At 44.7% G+C, this 22,238-nt stretch overlaps 1 long non-coding RNA gene across 2 annotated transcripts in view; it reads left to right on the forward strand.

Annotated features, from left to right (window-relative positions):
* The first annotated feature begins 380 nt into the window (after positions 1-380).
* LOC137557556 (uncharacterized) overlaps positions 381-22,238 on the forward strand; it is a 44,902-nt gene continuing 23,044 nt past the window's right edge. The window contains exons 1-3 of one of the 2 annotated variants that reach the window (XR_011029591.1): positions 381-469; positions 18,582-18,712; positions 21,168-21,260. This is a non-coding gene — a long non-coding RNA (uncharacterized lncRNA). Of the gene's footprint in view, positions 470-656; positions 745-18,581; positions 18,713-21,167; positions 21,261-22,238 lie in introns of those variants that run through there. The other variant, XR_011029590.1, reaches the window with a different exon arrangement.

Below are 22,238 nucleotides of genomic sequence, written 5' to 3' on the forward strand. Positions count from 1 at the left end.
TTTGACATGTGTAACCAGCCCTGCTTTCAGCTACACAGACATAAGAAAAGTCAGAACCAAACCTGAAAAACACTATTTGCAAGATTGAAAAACTTCCAGAGCCAACCTAATTTAGCACGTGCCACCTGGCTACACGGTGCTTCTATGTCAAATGAGAGAATTTTTTAAGAATCCTTTTAGCCCTTCGTGTGTGGCCATTTTCTGGAAGCCCGCTCCTGTAGAAACACAACACTCGCTTCTCGGGCTAGTGCTGCTTTGCCCGCCCATCTGCTGCAGTCACATCACTTTTGGTAGCGCCACAGGGCTGCACGTTTACTATAGCCTTCTCCCCCTGGTGATGTGGACTAGTGAAGCCCCACCCAGAAGCGTCACTTGTCTCCGCACAGGTTAGCGCGGTCAGGTTTCCCGCCAGAAGATGGTGAATGTGGGCACTGACAGAGTTCCTCCGCGCGGGACTTTAGAGAGAAAAGTATGAAAACTGCCCCGCTGGCATCTGGGCTTTCATTCGTGAGAATGGAAGCATGCTTGCTGTCGGAGACTGTCACAGCAGTGTTCAGCGGAGCGATCAGCTTCCCAGCCTGTCCAATTTCCATTATGAGATTAAGAGATGCGGAGTGATACGTGCCAGGCCGCATCACCTGGAACTTTATTGTAGACTGGATGGCGCGCGGCCGGGAACTAAGCGGCTCCGCTGGACACTGCAGGATGAGAGGCGCCTGGAAGGCGTGTGCTGCTTATTTAAAGGTGCTCCCTGTCACCCGGGCAATCTTCCTGGCAGTGATATGGATGATTGGGCGAATATTGTGTGGCTTTTTTTTAATAGGGGGGGGGGGGGGGGTTAAATGCTACATACTTGTAGCATAAACACTTTGCATGTTTTGGGAGTATTTGCGGCTAATTATGATTCTTGCTGGGCACCCTGTTGATAGGTTTTCTGGGGATGTGTTTGCAGTGGGGATTGTGTAATCTTGCATGCAGGGTTTGCATACTCTGTTTACTGAACCAGGCCCTGTCTGCTAAGTGCTGTATTATCTTGGCCAGCAGTATGGTTGCAGTGACCCAGTGCTACACAGGCAATGCAAGTCAATGGCAGGGGCGTAGCAATAGGGGTTGCAGAGGTTGCGACCGCATCGGGGCCCTTGGGCCAGAGGGGCCCTGAAGGGCAATCCCTCAACTACAGTATTAGCTCTCTATTGGTCCTGTGCTCATAATAATCACTTCTATAGATACTTTGAATAGTAGTAATCATTAACAAGCTGCTCCCCATCCCCTTCTAGCACCTCTGACACTGTAGTTGCCATTGGCACGTTTTGGTGCACTGTATGAATTGTTATGTATAGAGTGCTTGGGGGGGCCCCATTGTAAAACCTGCATCGGGGCCCACAGCTCCTTAGCTACGCCACTGGTCAATGGCATTGCATTAGATTTGAAAACCCAAACTACTTTGATGTGGGTTTTTTTGGGGGGGAAGGGGGCAGGGGTTTCCGCATACAGGTAGTACAACAACTTACAAGCGACCTGCTAATACGAAGAGGCAGAAAATGTGAAAGAAAAATGATTTATAAACCAATGAACATACGGTAAATTTTGCTGCAGGGGGACAGAAGGGCACCCTGAAAAGGGGTTGTAACATCCTGCCCCAAAAATTGCCTAAAAATACTTAGTGCCCCAAATATATAGGTTAACCCCCGCCCTTTTTTTTAAAAAAAAAATCTAAAATAGGTTATTGTATGTCCCCTAATTTTTGCTGTGCTGCCATATGGGGTGCCAACAGGAATTTGGGAAGGTGTTTTTTTTTGTTGTTGTTTTGTTTTGTTTTTTTTTTTGCTACAGAAATGAGCATATCTCAAAATGCAAATTTCTCATTTTAGATGAAGGCATTGGGGATTAAGGGTGACAGAAGGGGGGGGGGGGGGGCACTGGAGGTACAGGGACAGAGATGGCAGTGTTTCCAGTTATGGACAGATTCAGGTTAAGAACGAACCTACACTCCCTATCTTGTTCATTAACCAGTGACTATCTGTAATGTAAGTTGATTGGAATGCTGAAAAAAAAATTGTTTGTAATATAAAAATCACATCTGATTCTGTCTGAAGTTAATCAGATATATTGGGCTCTATTCACAATAACATGTGCGGTAACACTTTTCGTCGCAAAATTACCTCCAGTGATCACTACCAAATTTTTTTTGAGTATTCACAAAAAAATTACAGAGTGTGATTTACTTGCTATTAATGTTTGATAAAAGTGCGGTGACATTTTGCGGTAAATGTGTTAAGTGTTTGTAATTTCGCAGTAATTGGTCAGTAAGATGTGTGGAAATAAAGCTTTTTTTTGACCACAGTAGGGCAGCCCATATGCTTGCCACCAATTACACAGAGACGACCCAGGATAGCCTGTCACATTTTAAGTGGACGTGAACTCTTGCACAGGACAGAAGGAAAATGTATAGAAATACACCCTGTGTGTATTTGGAGAGTTTAGCCTGTCTAATTCCCTTTTATCTGTGACTAATCACAACTGTAATTTGAGCTCTCAGCTGTGCCATCTGGGCGCCTCAGCAGAGCAGCTAATTTGTAAACCCAGGATGTTAATGTCTGCTTCCATTAAAGCAGGAAGTAGATGCACTGGAGATATATTGCAGGATTTGTATAACCAGGGAAGCTATATTGGCGGTGAAGCCCGAGAACAGTGGGGGCCGGGGGGAGCACTAAACACCAAAGCACTATAGGGGAGGTAGGGAGAACCACTAGACACCAGGGAACTGTATAGAGGAGGGCAACTAGACACCACGAAACTGTATAGGGGAGGGAGGAGGGCCACTATACACTGGGAAACTGTATAGTGGAGGGCCATTAGACACTGCAGGACTGTATAGGAGTTGGAGGGAAGCCTTTAGACACAGGGAACTTTATAAGGGAGGAAGGTGGACGCTAGACATTGGGCTCTATTCACAATGAGGCATGCGGTAAAGGATTTTTTTTTACCGCAAAATTAACGCCAGCGATAATCTCCGCATTTTTTCCACATTCACTAAACAGCCTTTAAACATGCGGTAAAAAGGTCGCATGAAAAATTGTTAAAAAAAAAAGTCAAAGTCCAGCAAGCACAGCACTTAAGCCTCCAGACTTCATTCAAATCAATGGGAAGCAAAATATATCACCTACTACTTGTAGGTGATAAAAAATCGGTACTTAACGCAGATATAATGCGCCTTAATTTTTTTGAAAATTTGGATTTGTTGCGGAAAATACCGACTTTTGCAGAACTTTTTCTGCATTGCTTCCGAACATTTACCGCACTTTTTCAGCATTTGGAAAAAAACATGTGGAAAATTTTGTGAATGTCAACATGGCGTTGTTTTGGTCGCTAATTTCCCGCAAGTACTTTACCGGATGCGGTAAGTCATTGTGAATAGAGCCCATTGAGGCTGGCCCTTGACTAAGTCCCAGTGTTCAATTTTGGTTCACTTTGTATTTGAGTTTCACACCCCTCGATTAGACACACTCATCCTCTGCATCCTTCTACGTATAGCTCAAAAGGCTCGGCTCGTTTCCACTGTTGCGACGCGATTTCGCCGGCATTCCGACGCTTGTAGAAACGCATGCGGATGCGTTTCCACATGCGGTTTTACCCGCGATTTCGCGTGCGATTTCGCATGGCAGGGTGCCATGCGAAATTAACCATGACACTGCCAGGGCAAAATAACATTGAAAAAGGTGCGAAATCGCATGTAACAAACGCATGCGTTTTTACTATTAAATACATTAGCGGCGATTCGCACGGATTCTCGACGCAGGCGAATTCTGTGGGTCCCGTCGTGCAGATTTGGCCCGCCGCCAAATCGCTCCCGCACGCCGCACATGTGGAAACAGCCCCGGCCACTTCAGTGTAACAAGCGAATCCGCATCTCGTCGCCGCATGCGGATTCGCTATGGTGGAAACGAGCCCTTAAGGTCACCAGTAGAGAAGTGAAAATTTTCGCCTGCCATTTGTAAGTGATAAAAAAAATCCTTAACATCAAGTTTCGCACCCTGATTCAAGTAAAGGGGTTTTGTGGCCCTTTTTCAAAAGCAATTTAAATGAAGAGATGTTCCTGTCATAAGTACAAATGTTTTTCCCGTCTTGTCTAGAAACAGATGTGCTGTCTCTCTCCTGCTCCTTTCTAATTACCGTATTTTTCGGACTATAAGATGCACTTTTTCTCCCCCAAAACAGGGGGGAAAGTCAGTGCGAATGTACGATGCAGAGTGCGGGTGGGGGGCATGGCTAGCTGGCAATAGAGTGACGGGTCTTACACTACCTTCCAGCATGATCCTCTCCAATCTGTTAATATGCTGCCTGCAGTGCCAGCATCTTTTAACATTCTGCCTGTGGTGCCAGTGATGTGTGCCCAGCAGTGAAGATTTGTGACCCCGGATGCGCTGTAAGAGCCAATGTGGCAGCGAGGAGAGCTGGGGGAGAAACAGCAGGGCAGCGGAGCTCCGGCTAGCTACCACTGGGACTTGGCTGCAACTTTGTACACAGTACGCCTGGCTGTACTGGCCGTGAGGAAAGTGGAGGCTTGGATCCTGTTAAAAAGCTGTACAAGATTGCGCCAGCGGACCTGGGGGAGAAGCTGAAAGGTGGCGAAGGTCTGGACAGCAGTAGTGTAGTTAGCGTATCTGGGAGGGTCAGCAGGGGTGAGTGTAGTGTAGCTGCTGAGGTCAGCTGGGGATAGACTAGTGTAGCTGGTGGTGTTAACAGGAGTAAGTGTAGAACAGTTAGTGTATCTGGTGGGCCAGCAGGGATGTGTAGTGTAGTGTAGTATAGCTAGTGGGGTCAGCAGAGGTTAATGTAGTGTATCTGGGTGTTGTAGCTTAGATGGAGACAGCTTGGGGGGAAAAGGTCTACAAGATGCCCCTGCACCATAGACGTACCAGGTTTAGTCATTTTTTTCCCTGATTTTTGTCCTCTAAACCTGGGGGCGACTTATAGTCTGAAAAATATGGTATTCGTCTAGTTAGACGATATTGTACTGCAGGAAGAGGCAGACTATACAGCAGCTGTTCCTCCCTGCTATCTGCATATCCCTCCCCCTGCTGCACCTTATCTGATGAGTCATCCCTGACTTTTCTGTGTGTTCCAGCTAGCAGGGGGAAGATCTGCCCCCCTGGAGTAAGGCTGACAGCAGGGAGGAGATAAGTTATTTATTGGCAGTGGGGAACGGTGAAAATAGAATTGAAGAGGGGGGGATAACGGGGGAAACAGTAATATGTTTATTTTAATGTGCTGTGATGTCATCACACATCTTCTTTAACCACTTGAGGACCGCGGGCTTTACCCCCCTTAAAGGGACACTTAAGTAAAAAAACAAAAAATGAGTTTTACTCACCTGGGGCCAATAGCCCCCTGCAGCTGTCCGGTGCCCTTGCCGTCTCCCTCCGATTCTCCTGGCCCCGCCGGCAGCCACTTCCTGTCTCGGTGACCGGAGCTGACAGGCTGGGGACGCGAGTGATCCTTCGCGTTCCTGGCCACAATAGCGCCATTATGCTGCTATAACATATATCATATACCATATAGCAGCATAGAGGGTGCTAATGTGTCTGGGAACGCGAAGAATCACTCGCGTCCCCAACCTGTCAGCTCCTGTCACCGAAACAGGAAGTGGCTGCCGGCGGGGCCAGGAGGATCGGAGGGAGACGGCGAGGGCACCGGACAGCTGCAGGGGGCTATTGGAAGCCCTAGGTGAGTAAAACTCATTTTTTTTTTGTTTGACTTAAGTGTCCCTTTAAGGACCAGGCACTTTTTTTCCATTCAGACCACTGCAGCTTTCACGGTTTATTGCTCACTCATACAACCTACCACCTAAATTAATTTTGGCTCCTTCTCACTAATAAAGCTTTCTTTTGGTGCTATTTGATTGCTGCTGCGATTTTTACTTTTTATTATATTCATCAAAAAAGACATGAATTTTGTCAAAAAATGATTTTTTTTTTAACTTTCTGTGCTGACATTTTTCAGATAAAGTAAAATTTCTGTATACATGCAGCACGAAAAATGTGGACAAACATGTTTTTGATAAAAAATAAAAAAAAACCCATTCAGCCTGTATTTATTGCAGGGCTGTGGAGTCGGTCCAAAAATCCACCGACTCCTCAGTTTAGGATTCCACCGACTCCACGACTCCGACTCCTCTAATTTGCATATTACAATTTTGTTGATTAAAAGTATGTAACATGAAATTCGTCTCTTAACTGCCAACGCTTAGGAATTTTACAAGACAACTGAAGTGAGAAGGATATGTAGACTACTATGTTTATTCCCTTTAGACTAAAACTAGTCCTTGGTAAGAGTACTTGTAAAAGGTACAACCGGAACAAAGAACATCTATCAAGTGTGGGTGCATGTAAGAATGATGTGCAGGTACTCTGCAGGGGAATGAGGAGATTGTAAACAGACAACACCTCTGTGTTCAATGTGCACAGCATTCTCAGTGGATTCCCTGCAGCTCTGTGGGGAGTGCATATGTAGAGTATAGTACTACTGTGTAACAAAGTAAACCTGAGACAGATGAAATTAAAGTTTTATACATACCTGGGGCTTCCTCCAGTCGCCTTCAGGATAATCAGTCCTTCGTTGTCCTCCTCCACCACCTGGATCTTCTGCTATGAGTCCAGGTACTTGAGTCAGTCAAGCGTAGTGCGCATGCACACACTCCGCCGCCAGGAGCATACTACACCTGTGCAGCACTATTGCGCAGGTGCAGAATGTTTCTGGCTGTGGGAGCGGGGTGCGGCCGGACAGCGCTGACTGGCTGAATTACCAGGACTCATAGCAGAAGATCCGGGTGGTGGAAGACAGTGAGGGACTGATTAGCCTGAAGGGGGCTGGAGGAAGCCCCAGGTATGTATAAAACTTTACTTTTCATCCGTCTCAGTTACCCTTTAATTTGTAGTCACCAAACCAAATTTTAATAACATATCAAATTATTTTATTTCATCAGCAAAGGGAGTGCATACATTTGCATAAATCAGCATGAATGCAGAATTATTTCCATCTCGTTGACCATCTCTATTAGTGACATAGCTACACATCAGGCTTTATTCTTACAGCATAGATGTTATTTAGTATATATAAGAGATTACTGTGTACACATCATATATACAGTCACAATCAGATATGTATATCTGACCTTAAAAATACGGGGACTGCTTTATTGAAGCAGCACAAGTAACTAATTTTGATTGGTTTATTTCATCTTTGTGGACTAAGCACAGCTATTACTGTATATATACATTATTTTTAATGACTATTATCTGAGAAATAGAACATTTTATCATATTTTCTATTTTAATTACAGTTACAAATTCATTAGGAGTCGGAGTCGGTGCATTTTTTCCCGACTCCGACTCCTGGCACCCAAAATTGCCCGACTCCACGACTCCGACTCCACAGCCCTGATTTATTGGTTTGGGTAAAAGTTATAGCGTTTACAAACTATGGTGCAAAAAGTGAATTTTCCCAATTTCAAGCATCTCTGACTTTTCTGACCCCCTGTCATGAGGGGCTAAAATTCCAGGATAGTATAAATACCCCCCAAATGACCCCATTTTGGAAAGAAGACATCCCAAAGTATTCACTGAGAGGCATAGTGAGTTCATAGATATTATTTTTTGTCACAAGTTAGCGGAAAATGACACTTTGTGACAAAAAACAAAGTTTCCATTTCTTCTAATTTGCGACAAAAAAAAAATTAATTCTGCAATGGACTCACCATGCCCCTCTCTGAATACTTTGAAGTGTCTACTTTCCAAAATGGGGTCATTTGTGGGGTGTGTTTACTGTCCTGGCATTTGTAAGCACCCCTGTAAAGCCTAAAGGTGCTCATTGGACTTTGGACCCCTTAGCGCAGTTAGGCTGCAAAAAAGTGCCACACATGTGGTATCGCCGTACTCGGGAGAAGTAGTACAATGTGTTTTGGGGTGTATTTTTACACATACCCATGCTGGGTGGGAGAAATATCTCTGTAAATGACAATTTTTTAATTTTTTTTACACACAATTGTCCATTTACAGAGATCTTTCTCCCACTCAGCATGGATATGTGTAAACATACACCCCAAAACACATTATACTACTTCTCCTGAGTACGGCGATACCACATGTGTGGCACTTTTTTGCAGGGCTGTGGAGTCGTGGAGTCGGGCAATTTTGGGTGCCTGGAGTCGGGAAAAAATGCTCCGACTCCTAATGAATTTGTAACTGTAATTAAAATAGAAAATATGATAAAATGTTCTATTTCTCAGATAATAGTCATTAAAAATAATGTATATATACAGTAATAGCTGTGCTTAGTCCACAAAAATGAAATAAACCAATCAAAATGAGTTACTTGTGCTGCTTCAATAAAGCAGTCCCCGTATTTTTAAGGTCAGATATACATATCTGATTGACTGTATATATGATGTGTACACAGGAATCTCTTATATATACTAAATAACATCTATGCTGTAAAAATAAAGCCTGATGTGTAGCTGTGTCACTAATAGAGATGGTCAATGAGATGGAAATAATTCTGCATTGATGCTGATTTATGCAAATGTACGCACTCTCTTTGCTGATGAAATCAAATAATTTGATATGTTGTTAAAATTTGGTTTGGTGACTACAAATTAAAGGGTAACTGAGACGGATGAAAAGTAAAGTTTTTATACATACCTGGGGCTTCCTCCAGCCCCCTTCAGGCTAATCAGTCCCTCGCTGTCCTCCACCACCCGGATCTTCTGCTATGAGTCCTGGTAATTCAGCCAGTCAGCGCTGTCCGGCCGCATGCCGCTCCCACAGCCAGGAACATTCTGCACCTGCGCAATAGTGCTGCACAGGCGTAGTATGCTCCTGGCGGCGGAGTGTGTGCATGCGCACTACACCCGACTGGTTCAAGTACCTGGATTCATAGCAGAAGATCCAGGTGGTGGAGGAGGACAACGAAGGACTGATTATCCTGAAGGCGGCTGGAGGAAGCCCCAGGTATGTATAAAACTTTAATTTCATCTGTCTCAGGTTTACTTTGTTACACAGTAGTACTATACTCTACATATGCACTCCCCACAGAGCTGCAGGGAATCCACTGAGAATGCTGTGCACATTGAACACAGAGGTGTTGTCTGTTTACAATCTCCTCATTCCCCTGCAGAGTACCTGCACATCATTCTTACATGTACCCACACTTACATTGCCTAGGGCCTGATAGATGTTCTTTGTTCCGGTTTGTACCTTTTACAAGTACTCTTACCAAGGACTAGTTTTAGTCTAAAGGGAATAAATATAGTAGTCTATATATCCTTCTCACTTCAGTTGTCTTGTAAAATTCCTAAGCATTGGCAGTTAAGAGACAAATTTCATGTTACATACTTTTAATCAACAAAATTGTAATATGCAAATTAGAGGAGTCGGAGTCGGTGGAATCCTAAACTGAGGAGTCGGAGTCGGTGGATTTTTGGACCGACTCCACAGCCCTGCTTTTTTGCACCCTAAGTGCGCTAAGGGGCCCAAAGTCCAATGAGTACCTTTAGGATTTCACAGGTCATTTTGCGACATTTGGTTTCAAGACTACTCCTCACGGTTTAGGGCCCCTAAAATGCCAGGGCAGTATAGGAACCCCACAAATGACCCCATTTTAGAAAGAAGACACCCCAAGGTATTCAGTTAGGAGTATGGTGAGTTCATAGAAGATTTGTTGTCACAAGTTAGCGAAAATTGATTTATATTGTCTTTTTTTTTTTTTCACATGGTGTCACTTTCCGCTAACTTGTGCCAAAAATTAAAATCTTCTATGAACTCACCATACTCCTAACAGAATACCTTGGGGTGTCTTCTTTCTAAAATGGGGTCATTTGTGGGGTTCCTATACTGCCCTGGCATTTTAGGGGCCCTAAACCGTGAGGAGTAGTCTTGAAACCAAATGTCGCAAAATGACCTGTGAAATCCTAAAGGTACTCATTGGACTTTGGGCCCCTTAGCGCACTTAGGGTGTAAAAAAGTGCCACACGTGGTACCGCCGTACTCAGGAGAAGTAGTATAATGTGTTTTGGGGTGTATTTTTACACATACCCATGCTGGGTGGGAGAAATATCTCTGTAAATGACAATTGTTTTTTTTTTTTTTTTTACACACAATTGTCCATTTACAGAGATATTTCTCCCACCCAGCATGGGTATGTGTAAAAATACACCCCAAAACACATTATACTACTTCTCCTGAGTACGGCGATACCACATGTGACACTTTTTTACAGCCTAGGTGCGCTAAGGGGCCCAACGTCTTATTCACAGGTCATTTTGAGGCATTTGTTTTCTAGACTACTCCTCACGGTTTAGGGCCCCTAAAATGCCAGGGCAGTATAGGAACCCCACAAGTGACCCCATTTTAGAAAGAAGACACCCCAAGGTATTCTGTTAGGTGTATGGCGAGTTCATAGATTTTATTTTTTGTCACAAGTTAGTGAAAAATGACACTTTGTGAAAAAAAAAACAATAAAAATCAATTTCCGCTAACTTTTGACAAAAAATAAAATCTTCTATGAACTCGTCATACACCTAACAGAATACATTGGGGTATCTTTTTTCTAAAATGGGGTCACTTGTGGGGTTCCTATCACGCCCTGGCATTTTATGGGCCCAAAACCGTGAGTAGTCTGGAAACCAAATGTCTCAAAATGACTGTTCAGGGGTATAAGCATCTGCAATTTTTGATGACAGGTGGTGTATGAGGGGGCGAATTTTGTGGAACCGGTCATAAGTAGGGTGGCCTTTTAGATGACAGGTTGTATTGGGCCTGATCTGATGGATAGGAGTGCTAGGGGGGTGACAGGAGGTGATTGATGGGTGTCTCAGGGGGTGTTTAGAGGGGAAAATAGATGCAATCAATGCACTTGGGAGGTGATCTGACGTGGGATCTGCGGGCGCTCTATTGGTGTGGGTGGGTGATCAGATTGCCCGCAAGGGGCAGGTTAGGGGCTGATTGATGGGTGGCAGTGCCAGGGGGTGATTGATGGGTGGCATTCCTAGGGGATGATTGGCAGGTGATCAGTGGGTTATTACAGGGAAGAACAGATGTAAATATTGCACTGGTGAATTGATAAGGGGGGGTCTGAGGGTGATCTGAGCGTGTAGGCGGGTGATTAGGTGCCTGCAAGGGGCAGATTAGGGTCTCATCTGATGGGTAACAGTGACAGGTGGTGATAGGGGGTGATTGATGGGTAATTAGTGGGTGTTTAGGGTAGAGAACAGATGTAAACACTGCACTTGGGAGGTGATCTGACGTCGGATCTGCGGGCGATCTATTGGTGTGGGTGGGTGATCAGATTGCCCGCAAGGGGCAGGTTAGGGGCTGATTGATGGGTGGCAGTGCCAGGGGGGTGATTGACGGGTGATCAGGGGGATAGAGGTATACAGTACACGGGGGGGGGGGTCTGGGGAGAATCTGAGGGGTGGGGGGGTGATCAGGAGTCCCCAGGGGGTAGCTGGGACCTAAACAAAAAAAATAGCGTTGACAGATAGTGACAGGGAGTGATTGATGGGTGATTAGGGGGGTGACTGGGTGCAAACAGGGGTCTGGGGGGGGAGGGGGGGTCTGAGGGGTGCTGTGGGCGATCTGGGGCAGGGGGGGGGGAGAAATCAGTGTGCTTGGTGCAGACTAGGGTGGCTGCAGCCTGCCCTGGTGGTCCCTCGGACACTGGGACCACCAGGGCAGGAGGCAGCCTGTATAATACACTTTGTATAATACACTTTGTAATGTTTACACTTTGTTTGCGGCGATCCGGGTGCTAGTAACCCGCCGGCGCTTCCGAACGGCCGGCGGGTTACAGCGCAAGGGGGCGGAGCCAGGCGCCGGCGCCCGATCGAGTCATGAATGACGCGATCGTGCTGCCAATGCCCCTATAAGGACCGCCGCCTTTGGGCATGAGCTGGTCCTTGCGGGGTCCACTTTCCGGCCGCCTCTGTGCGTTAGGCGGTCGGGAAGTGGTTAAAGAGACACTGAAGCGAAAAAAAAATTATATAATGAATTGGTTGTGTACTATGAATAATTACTAGAAGATTAGCAGCAAAGAAAATATTCTCATATTTTTATTTTCAGGTATATAGTGTGTTTTCTAGCATTGCATCATTCTCTAATATGTGCAGATTACACAACACTCTGCATTCAAAATTATTCTTTCAGAGCAGTCTGTGAACTAATGACCTCTCCTCTGGCAGATAAAAAGAAAACTGTTCACTTACAGTTGAGATAATAAAAGTCAGAAGACAGCCCTCTCCACGACTTTGAAAGTCGTAGAGATTAATGGCTTTTTTGCATAGAGATAACTGGAGTTTCTTAACTCTTCCTGTACTGGAAACAATTACACTGATGTATCTGATCTTAATGTTTTATTTCTTAGCTGTGCTACACATACAAATCATAATATCATAACATTTTTTTCGCTTCAGTGTCTCTTTAAGAATCTCAGTTTGGAGGAAGAAAATTGCATTTTTTACCGCACTTTTACCTCAAGCAGTAATTTAGGGTGAAAAATTGTGAATTTCAAAAAGGAGATATTTTGGTAGGTATTTTTCACACCATACATTACCGCATGCGGTAACTCATTGTGAATAGAGCCCATTGTCATGTAAATTGATATGCACAGGAAAATTGCATTCAAAAAATCAATTAAATGCGTGGTCAAACAAAAGTAAAATTAGAAACCAAAAATTTTGCTTAAATTGCAAAAAAAAAAAAATACAAATTCACTAATATTCCAATGCGGCTGAAAATTGCAGGTATAAGTGTAAGACAGGAATCACACTTCAGTTCACTAAGGCCTCTTTTCGACGGACTGTTGAGATGTGTGCTCAGCAAGCAGTTACCAGGCAGCAGCAAGCAGTTACTGGGCAGCAGTGAAGTTGTGAGAGTTTGAGAAGCATTTCACTGCCTATTAACAGACTGTGGAAAAGAGGCCTATAAGACAGCCACCAAGAAGTGGAAGAATTATCATGCTGAGTTTCTGGCTCTCACTCACCGCCTTGGGCTCCAGCGCTGCAATTTTCCCTTCGCCCTCCAGGTGACGGTGTAACTCTGTAGCGAGATCACTGATGGCGATCTCACCAGAGCAATTCAGAGCCTCAGAGGACAGGAAGGAGAACAGCTACCGACATCTGTATCCCCCAGGAGTTGATTAACCTCCTTAGCGGTAATCCCGAGTCAGGCTTGGGACAGAAATACACAGCTCAGATTGGTAATCCTATGCCTGAGTGAGTTACAGTGGGATGCGGAAGTTTGGGCAACTTTGTTAATCGTCATGATTTTCCTGTATAAATCGTTGGATGTTACGATAAAAAATGTCAGTTAAATATATCATATAGGAGACACACAGTGAAATGTTTATTGGATTTACAGAAAGTGCGCAATAATGGTTTAAATACAATTAGGCAGGTGCATAAATGTGGGCACTGTTGTCATGTTATTTATTAAAACCTTTAGAACTAATTATTGGAACTCAAATTGGCTTTTTAAGCTCCGTGACACCTGACCTACTTACACAGGTGAATCCAATTATGAGAGAGTATTTAACCTCTTGACGACCAGCTAACGCCGATTGGCGTAAACTGGTCGTCTGCGGGTTACCATGGAAACGATAGAGCAGCCTTTCCATGTCAGTTCACGGAGGGTGTCTCCGTGAACAGCCGGAGAGCCGCCGATCGCGGCTCGCCGGCAAAATGTAAACAGGCGGGGAACAAATCCCCGCTGTTTACATCATACGGCGCTGCTGTAAGGCCGGGGATCGCCGGCATATGATAGGCTGAAGCCTATCCTTCAATGCGCAGCTCACAGGGAGAGGGAGGAAGCAGGCGAGACGGCGGAGAACGCTGTGGAGGGGGGCTTTGAAGACGCCCCCCCGCTAAGCAAATGCAGCCGGCGGCGATCAGACCCCCCAGCAGGACATCCCCAAAAAAGGGGGTAGTCTGATCGCCCTGCTGCACTCCTGATCAGTGTTGCGGGCTGTAGAGCCCACGCAGCACCGATCACTGAAAAATCCCCTGGTCGGCAAGAGGTTAAGGGGGTCAATTGTAGGTTTCCCTTTTTTTTTTTTCTTTTTTTTTTTTTTTTTAATTTTCTCTGAAATGTAGCAACATGTTGTCTTGAGACCCCCTTTCAAATGACCTGAAGACAGATTGTTCACCATCATGGTTTAGGGGAAGGATGCAGAAAGTTGTCTTAGAGATTTCAGCTGTCTGTTTCCAGAGTTAGGAACATATTGAGCAAATGGAAGACCACAGGCTCAGTTCAAGTTAAGGCTTGAAGTGGCAGACAAGAAAAACCTCGGATAAACAGAACCGGCGAATGGTGAGAACAGTACCAAAGACCTACAACATCATCTTGCTGCAGATGGAGTCACTGTGCATCGTTCAACCATTCGGCACACTTTACTCAAGGAGATGCTGTATGCGAGAGTGATGCAGAGGAAGCCTTTTCTCCGCCCACAGCACAAACAGAGCTGCTTGAGGTAGCCAGCTTCATTTTGGAATAAGGTGCTGTGGACTGATGAAACTAAAACTGAGTTATTTGGGCATAACAAGGGGTGTTATGCATGGAGGAAAAAGAACACCGCAATTCAAGAAAAACACCTGCTACCTACAGTAAAATGTGGTGGTTCCATCATGCTGTGTGGCCAGTGCAGGGACTGGGAATCTTGTCAAAGTTAAGGGACGCATGGATTCCACTCATCAGCAGATTCTGGAGACCAATGTCCAGGAATCAGGGACAAAGCTTAAAGGGACACTTAAGCCAGAAAAAAAAAATGTTTTACTCACCTGGGGCTTCTACCAGCCCCGTGCAGCAGTCCTGTGCTCTCGCAGCCACTCACTAATCCTCTGGTCCCTCGCTGCCAGCTAGTTTCGTTTTTGCCGACAGGACTGGCCACGCGTAGCTTTCTCCGCATTCCCGACTGTAATTAGCGCTATTGTGGAACGCAATGCATACAAAAATACATTGCCGCATATCTATGCGTAGGTAATGCGGCAATGCGTATCTTTGTGTGAGTTGCGTTCCGCAATAGCGCTAATTACAGTCAGGAATGCGGAGAAAGCTACGCATGGGCGGTCCTGTCGGGCCTATTGGCAAAAACGAAACTAGCTGGCAGCGGGGGACCAGAGGATTAGTGAGTGGCTACGAGGGCACAGGACTGCTGCAGGGGGCTGGTAGAAGCCCCAGGTGAGTAAAAAAATTTTTTTTTTCCCTAGCTTAAAGAGACACTGAAGCGAAAAAAAAAAAAAAATATGATAGTGAATTGGTTGTGTACTATGAATAATTACTAGAAGATTAGCAGCAAAGAAAATATTCTCATACTTTTATTTTCAGGTATATAGTGTGTTTTTTCTAACATTGCATCAATCTATAATATGTGCAGATTACACAACACTCAGCATTCAAAATGAGTCTTTCAGAGCAGTCTGCGAAGTAATGACCTCTCCTCTAGCAGAGAAAAAGTAAACAGGTCACTTACAGTTGAGATAATAAAAGTCAGATAACAGCCCTCTCCATCTTAGTCGGAGAGTTAATGGCTTGTTTGCATAGAGATAACTGGAGTTTCTTAACTCTTCCTGTACTGGAAACAATTAGACTGATGTATCTGATCTTAATGTTTTATTTCTTAGCTGTACTACACATACAAATCATAATATCATAATTTTTTTTCCGCTTCAGTGTCTCTTTAAGTGTCCCTTTAAGCCGTGTCGGGGCTGGATCTTTCAACAAGATAACGACCCTAAACACTGCTCAAAATCCACTAAGGCATTCATGCAGAGAAACAAGTACAATGTTCTGGAATGACCATCTCAGTCCCCAGACCTGAATATAATTGAAAATCTGTGGTGTGAGTTAGAGAGCTGTCCATGCTCGGAAGCCATCAAACCTGAATGAACTAGAGATGTTTTGTAAAGAGGAATGGTGCAAAATCCAGACTCATTGGAACCTACAGGAAGTGTTTATAGAGGCTGTAATTTCTGCAAAAGGAGGATCTACTAAATATTGATTTTGTTTTTCTTTTTGTGGTGCCCAAATTTATGTACCTGCCTAATTTTGTTTAAACAATTATTGCACGCATTCTGTAAATCTAATAAACTTCATTTCTCTTCTCAAATATCACTGTCTCCTATATGATATACTTTTTTTTTCTTTATGGTACCAACCAACGATTTATACAAGAAAATCATGAAAATTAACTAACAAGGTTGCCAAAACTTTCGCACCTCATTGTATATGCAGGAGCTGCTGCAGATCTCTGTTTTTTTGTTTTTCTTGTTTTTTAAGGTCTGAAAGATTGTTAAAAAAAAAAAAAAAAGCTCATGGCTTTAAGACCCTAAATCCGAAAATAATCATAGCGCCAGGGAGGTTAAAAATCCACCCGCTGCGCGCTATACTCCCGGCGGCTAGCCCGAGCGTAGCTTGGGTTTACCGCCAGGGAGGTTAAATAATGTGAAGAGGAAAAAGGGGGAGATTGGAGGAATGACAGTTATGAGTAAATGTGGCTGAATGCCAAGACCGGACAGTGTGAGTGATTGAAATCTTTGCACTAAAGGTGGGTACACACATCAGATAAAAGTCTTTGGAAAATGAAAGATCACAGACCAGTTTTACCCCCTTCCATGTAGTATGAGAGCCATACCTGCACAGTCTATTCTATGGAGCTGCACTCCCCATCAGATAGAAATCTTTGTGTAACGATTGGTGTCAGCACGCAGAGAGAATCTGATTATTGGCGATCTGCAGAACCACCAAGAATGCAGATATATGCCTGATTATCGATGATCTGCAGAATCAGCGATAATACAGATGTATTGCTAACCTCTGGACACCAGAATAGTGAGAGTGTTTGGTGCAACAGTAACAACTCTGAGTGGAGACCACCAGAGGAGCTGGCGGCCTAAGACTCCTGAGGAATTCACCCCTGACTGTGGGTGATATTCCTGTAGCCTGTGGACCCCTGGGCAAGGGACCGAGGCTGGGTTGCAGGAAGCCCTGCAGCTAATATGAAAGGTATTGCCCTGGACTGGGCTAATGTAATACAGTAATAGCACAATCCTAGTCTGGGTGTGAGGTCCGTAGTCACAACACCCTGGAACTAGTCTGGAGCATAACATAAATAATACAATTCCCTAGTCTTGGGTGTGAGGTCCGTGATCATCAACACCCTGGAACTAGTCTGGAATATAACACAAAGACAATACAGTTCCCTAGTCTTGGGTGTGAGGGCCTTGATCTCAACACCCTGGAACTATGCTAGAGAATACACAGAAGATATACAGTATTCCTAGTCTGGGGTGTGAGGGCCTTGATCTCAACACCCTGGAACTGGTCTAACAAATAAACAGTACAAGGTAATCTGGCTCAGTGTGAATTCCTAAGTCCTCCTGGTTCAAACACACTGTAAGGATCTGACTATGGTCTGAATGCTTCCACAAAGTGTTTGCAATGGCAGACAACCAGCAACTGACAAACAAGCAGAATATACTGTATAGTAGCTGAACTCTGCTGCCCCTCCCGAGCCACTCAGCCAATCATGAGTCCAGCAGGAATCAGCTGATCGTCCTGATCAGCTGACACTTCCCCTGCTGGTATAAAGGTCCTAACTTCTGGCCCGCGCGTAGCTCTTCATCCATCTATGTGGACTAACAGACCCAGCCACTCCAAAGGCACGCTGCTGCGTACAAACTGCCACCTTGGACGCGGAAACAGCCGCTTTGCTATTAGAACATGTGGCGGCTTTTCCGCGTTCTGCCACACTACCAGACGCATGCCTACGCGTGCAAACCGCCGCGTTGGACGCGGAATCAGCCGCCTTGCTTTCAGCAGACGCGGCGGCTTTTCCGCGTTTTCTCACACTTTGCAAGATGCTGTACACATTCAACAGATCAGTATCTGCAAAAGATCAGTTCCTGCAAAATATCCGTTCCTGCAAAATGCATTCATAGTCTATGATATCTGCAGATCTCATACACCCCTTGTTTAACAGACAATCATCTGCAGATCAGATCCACCAGGTTGGATCTCCAGATGATTGTCTGATCTGCAGATGAATGTCTGTTAAACAAGGTGAGTATGAGGATCTGCCGATATCATAGACTATGAATGCATTTTGCAGGAATGGATCTTTTGCAGGAACTGATCTTTTGCAGATACTGATCTTTTGCATGTCTACAGCATCTGTGTGTGAAGCATCTTGCTAAGATTTTTATCTGATGAGGAGTGCAGCTCCATAGAAAAGACTGTGTAGGTATGGCTCTCATACTACATGGAAGGGGGTAAAATTGGTTTGTGATCTTTCATTTTCCAAAGACTTTTATCTGATGTGTGTACCCACCTTTACAGGGATAATGGCTGCCAAACAGTGCGTAGTTTTCTCTCCTCATAGCCTGGAATCGGTTATGTTGGGTGGTGAGATATGAATATAGGTAGCCAGTCAGAATGCCAAAAAGAAATGCAAAGGTTGCTGTGAAAAAAAAAAATAGATCAATTTGTATTTTATTAGCTATAATGTTAGAAGAAATCTGCTTTTTGTCTTCACAGAGACCTGAAAACCCCAGAATATCCATTATTATGGTCACTTCAAGATCTCTGACTTCGGCTTTGCTATTACCAAGTGTTTGGAGGACAGGTGAAAACGGACTGCTAGTTATCCACATAATGTGATCACAGAGGTGAGGGGTATGCTGCCATATTAAACTGTAGGTTTGTGCTTACAGTTAAGACACACTTGGTACAAAAAAGTGTATTATTACTTGCCTTGGCCTTCTTCCAGCCTCCTCCTTAGGCCCGGTTCACATTAGCGGGCGCCGTCCGGAATCGCCGTGCCGGAGCCGGACCGCATGCGGGACGGACGGAACGGACGCACGGCATAGCAATGAAAGCCTATGCGTGCGTTCACATGCGTCCGTTCCGTCCGGATCCGGACTCCGGCATAAGACCCAACATGCGCTATTTTTTGGTCCGGCTCCTCCGGCAGCCGTATCCGGGGCGGAGCCGGACTGCACCATCCGGCCAATACAAAGCAATGAGAACCGGAGAGCGCACAACACACTGGCTAAAAATCCGGATGTTCTACCCCACTTCCTATGCGGATTGTTGCGGCGATTTTGGATGGGGACACATGGGCAAGCATTTTGGAGTGGATCAGCAGTGACTTTAAACGAGCTGGAGATGTTGGCAGCATGTCGGAGGTGGAGGTGAGTGCTAAACAGCGGAGGGCCTGATTCCACAGGTCCCCCTTCTGCTGACCTCCCAGACCCCAACATTTTATTTGGTTTGTACTATTGCCAAACGGATCCGGATCGCATCCTGATGAACACCTGATGCAACCTGACCGGATCGGATCCGGATCAGAACCGTACGGTTCAGATCCGGTCAGGTCATCCGGTCCGTTTGGCAGAGAACCGCAAGTGTGAACCGGGCCTTAGTCAATCAGGTCCCTCGTTGTCCCCTGAGCCCCATCTTATCTTTTGCTCTCCAACTTATGTTTGGCTGACCCCTCAAAAAACTGTGACTGGAGCTCTAGTAGCAGCTACTATACATGCATGCTCATACATATGCCTCTTTGATCGTGCTCTCGTTTATCGGGAACGTTCTGTGCTTGTGCAGTTCTCAAAAGAATTGCACCGCACATGCGTAGATCGGTCTTGGTTACAGGAGCACGATGTGCTTCCAATTTGCACCCGAATTTGTTGCAGTGCCCATTTTTGTTCCCTATATTAAAAGGGACACTTGAGGCAGCCCTAATGAGTACTTCCTGCTCTTTTTCTGTTGGGAGGGGGCTGGAAGTGTGTGTATTTTCCCTTAGACAGCTGTCATTTGGACAGCTGTGTATTGCACGTTCTATTTTTTCTTTTCATAGTCTAGACCAGTGCTGTATAACTTCACAGACATCTAGAAAGTTGACCGCTTCAGCTGCATAATTGTGAGCGTGCTAGGGTGAAAAATATGCATACATTGGATGGAGAAAAGAAAGCCTTTAAAGGAAACCTGAGACTAAAATAGATATAAGATTTATACATACCTGGGGCTTCCTCCAGCCCCATCCGCACAGATCGCTCCCATGCCGCTGTCCTCAGCCTTCTCCCTCTTTGGTAGCGGGTCCCGTAATGTCAGCCAGTCGCGGCCAGGTGTACGCATGCGCAGTGCGCTCCCTTTGTCTCTCCAGCAGAGAATACTGCGCCTGCGCAGTACTATTCTCCGCCGGAAAAAGTGCTCTGTGCTTGCTCAGACTGGCCGAAATATTACGGGACCTGGTACCGGCGAGAAGGCTGAGGACAGCGGCATGTAAGTGAACTATGCGGATGGGGCTGGAGGAAGCCCCAGGTATGTATAAATCTTGTATCTCTGTTAGTCTCTGGTACACTTTAAAACTGCACCATTCCAGAAATAGGTTGAATAGGTATACAACAATGTTATTTATACAACCAAAATTTTGTTTATCCAAAGTATCAAAATCTGACATTGCATTGTGTTTCAAGGAACATTTAAAACCACTTAAAAGTTGCTTCACATAAAACCTCCATGCCATGAATAACCATTGCACAATAAATGTGTCAATATATGCTAGGCCTGAATGATCTCTCAATTTTAAACCGAAATTGCGATCACCTACTAGTTTTACGGGCGTTGCCCTGCTTTTGAAAAACGGGGTAACTCCCGCGAAACTAGTAGGGTCTGTTTTAGATCCTCTTTCTCTCCATGCCTGCCTACACTGCTCGTACCTACTGCAAGTATCTGAGTACACACCTCCATAACTCTTTCTCACTTTGATCAATTTATGGGCTGCTTCACTGCATCTATCTATAGGCCATCCTCTGGCATATTAATAGTATATACATTGTTGTGTATAGCACTCTTTATTTTTTTCCTGTAATTTGACTGCAAATCACATTTACTGTTCCTTTGCACTATTTAGATTTATGGTTTATTGTATATACTCAGATCGGAGGTTACTTACATTCACTATGTTAAGAGGTGCAGCTTAACCCAGGGTCTACCACCAGAGGAATCACTCTGTGATCCCCCTGAGTGGAATTATCCTCTATTGATATTGGTACGCAAAGTGATGCTATGTGGTGCTGTTGTTTTAAACTGTTTGTTTCTTTTCTCCGTCCAACTTCATAGACATGGCGTGGCAGGCGATCAAGAGTTTTTGTTTGGAGGAGGCAGAGCATCAACGTCCAGGCTTTGGGAGGCAGAGCCAAGCAGGAGAAAGAGGTGGGCCTGCCAGAGGAGGAGGGGGACTGATACAGTAAACAGGTCGGACAAGCAAGAGCTCTCACGGGCCGTATGCAGGCCACCAGTTGGACGGCGCTCCTCTAGATTACAATAGATTTACCCACCATACTACGTCTTTTTTTCCTCTACCCTATACAACTTGTATCGCTTATATCACTGCTCCCTGAAGGCTATGGTGATGCAGGGACCTTAAAAAAATAAAACAAAAGATTCCGGTTTTAGCGGGTTCAGTGAGGACCACAATATCTTATTTATGTATTGACCTCCTGAGCTACAGAAAATACATTTTATTGACGGTCTTCTGTTGACCAGATCATTCACAAATGATTTCTGAAGTATTTATGCAAGACAAAAAAAACCACTTTTTTCTTCAAAAAGAACATTTGACTGTGCACACGTAATATTTGGTAGAGGTTTTTGTGGGGGAAAAAAAAAGTGTACTTTTAAATTTGAATGCTACGACCGATTGAAACAGAAAGCCATAACAATATCATGAACGCAACCGTTCACCTGTTCACAAATTGTAATAATTTGGCTCAAAATGGTGAAATTTATGAAAATTTGCATTTCAAGAGCATCAATGAAAGCAGTAGCAAGACACTGAACAAAACCAATCAACCACTCAAAATGTATATAGATAGTAATAATTTGGCATATACTAACACTCAAATTTGCAATGCTATCACTTTTTACTAGCTAGCTGCCATCCACAGGCATGAGTAGGGTTGGGCACTCCATATTGTAACTAGATCATGGAAGAATTTCTAGTGCAGCGCATGGGGAGGGGGGGGGGGGGGATATATTAATACTCTGGAATACTACTATTGAATACTCCATCCCTTCCCATCATGCCAGTGGATGACGGCTAACCACAAAAGCAATCTAGGAGGATTCACTTACTGACATACTGAGCAGAGAAGCCTGGATAGAATCAAACTGCAGTTAGTCTTGTTTCAG

This window comes from Hyperolius riggenbachi, chromosome 1, assembly GCF_040937935.1.
Source record: "Hyperolius riggenbachi isolate aHypRig1 chromosome 1, aHypRig1.pri, whole genome shotgun sequence".
NCBI classification, from domain to species: Eukaryota; Metazoa; Chordata; class Amphibia; order Anura; family Hyperoliidae; genus Hyperolius; species Hyperolius riggenbachi.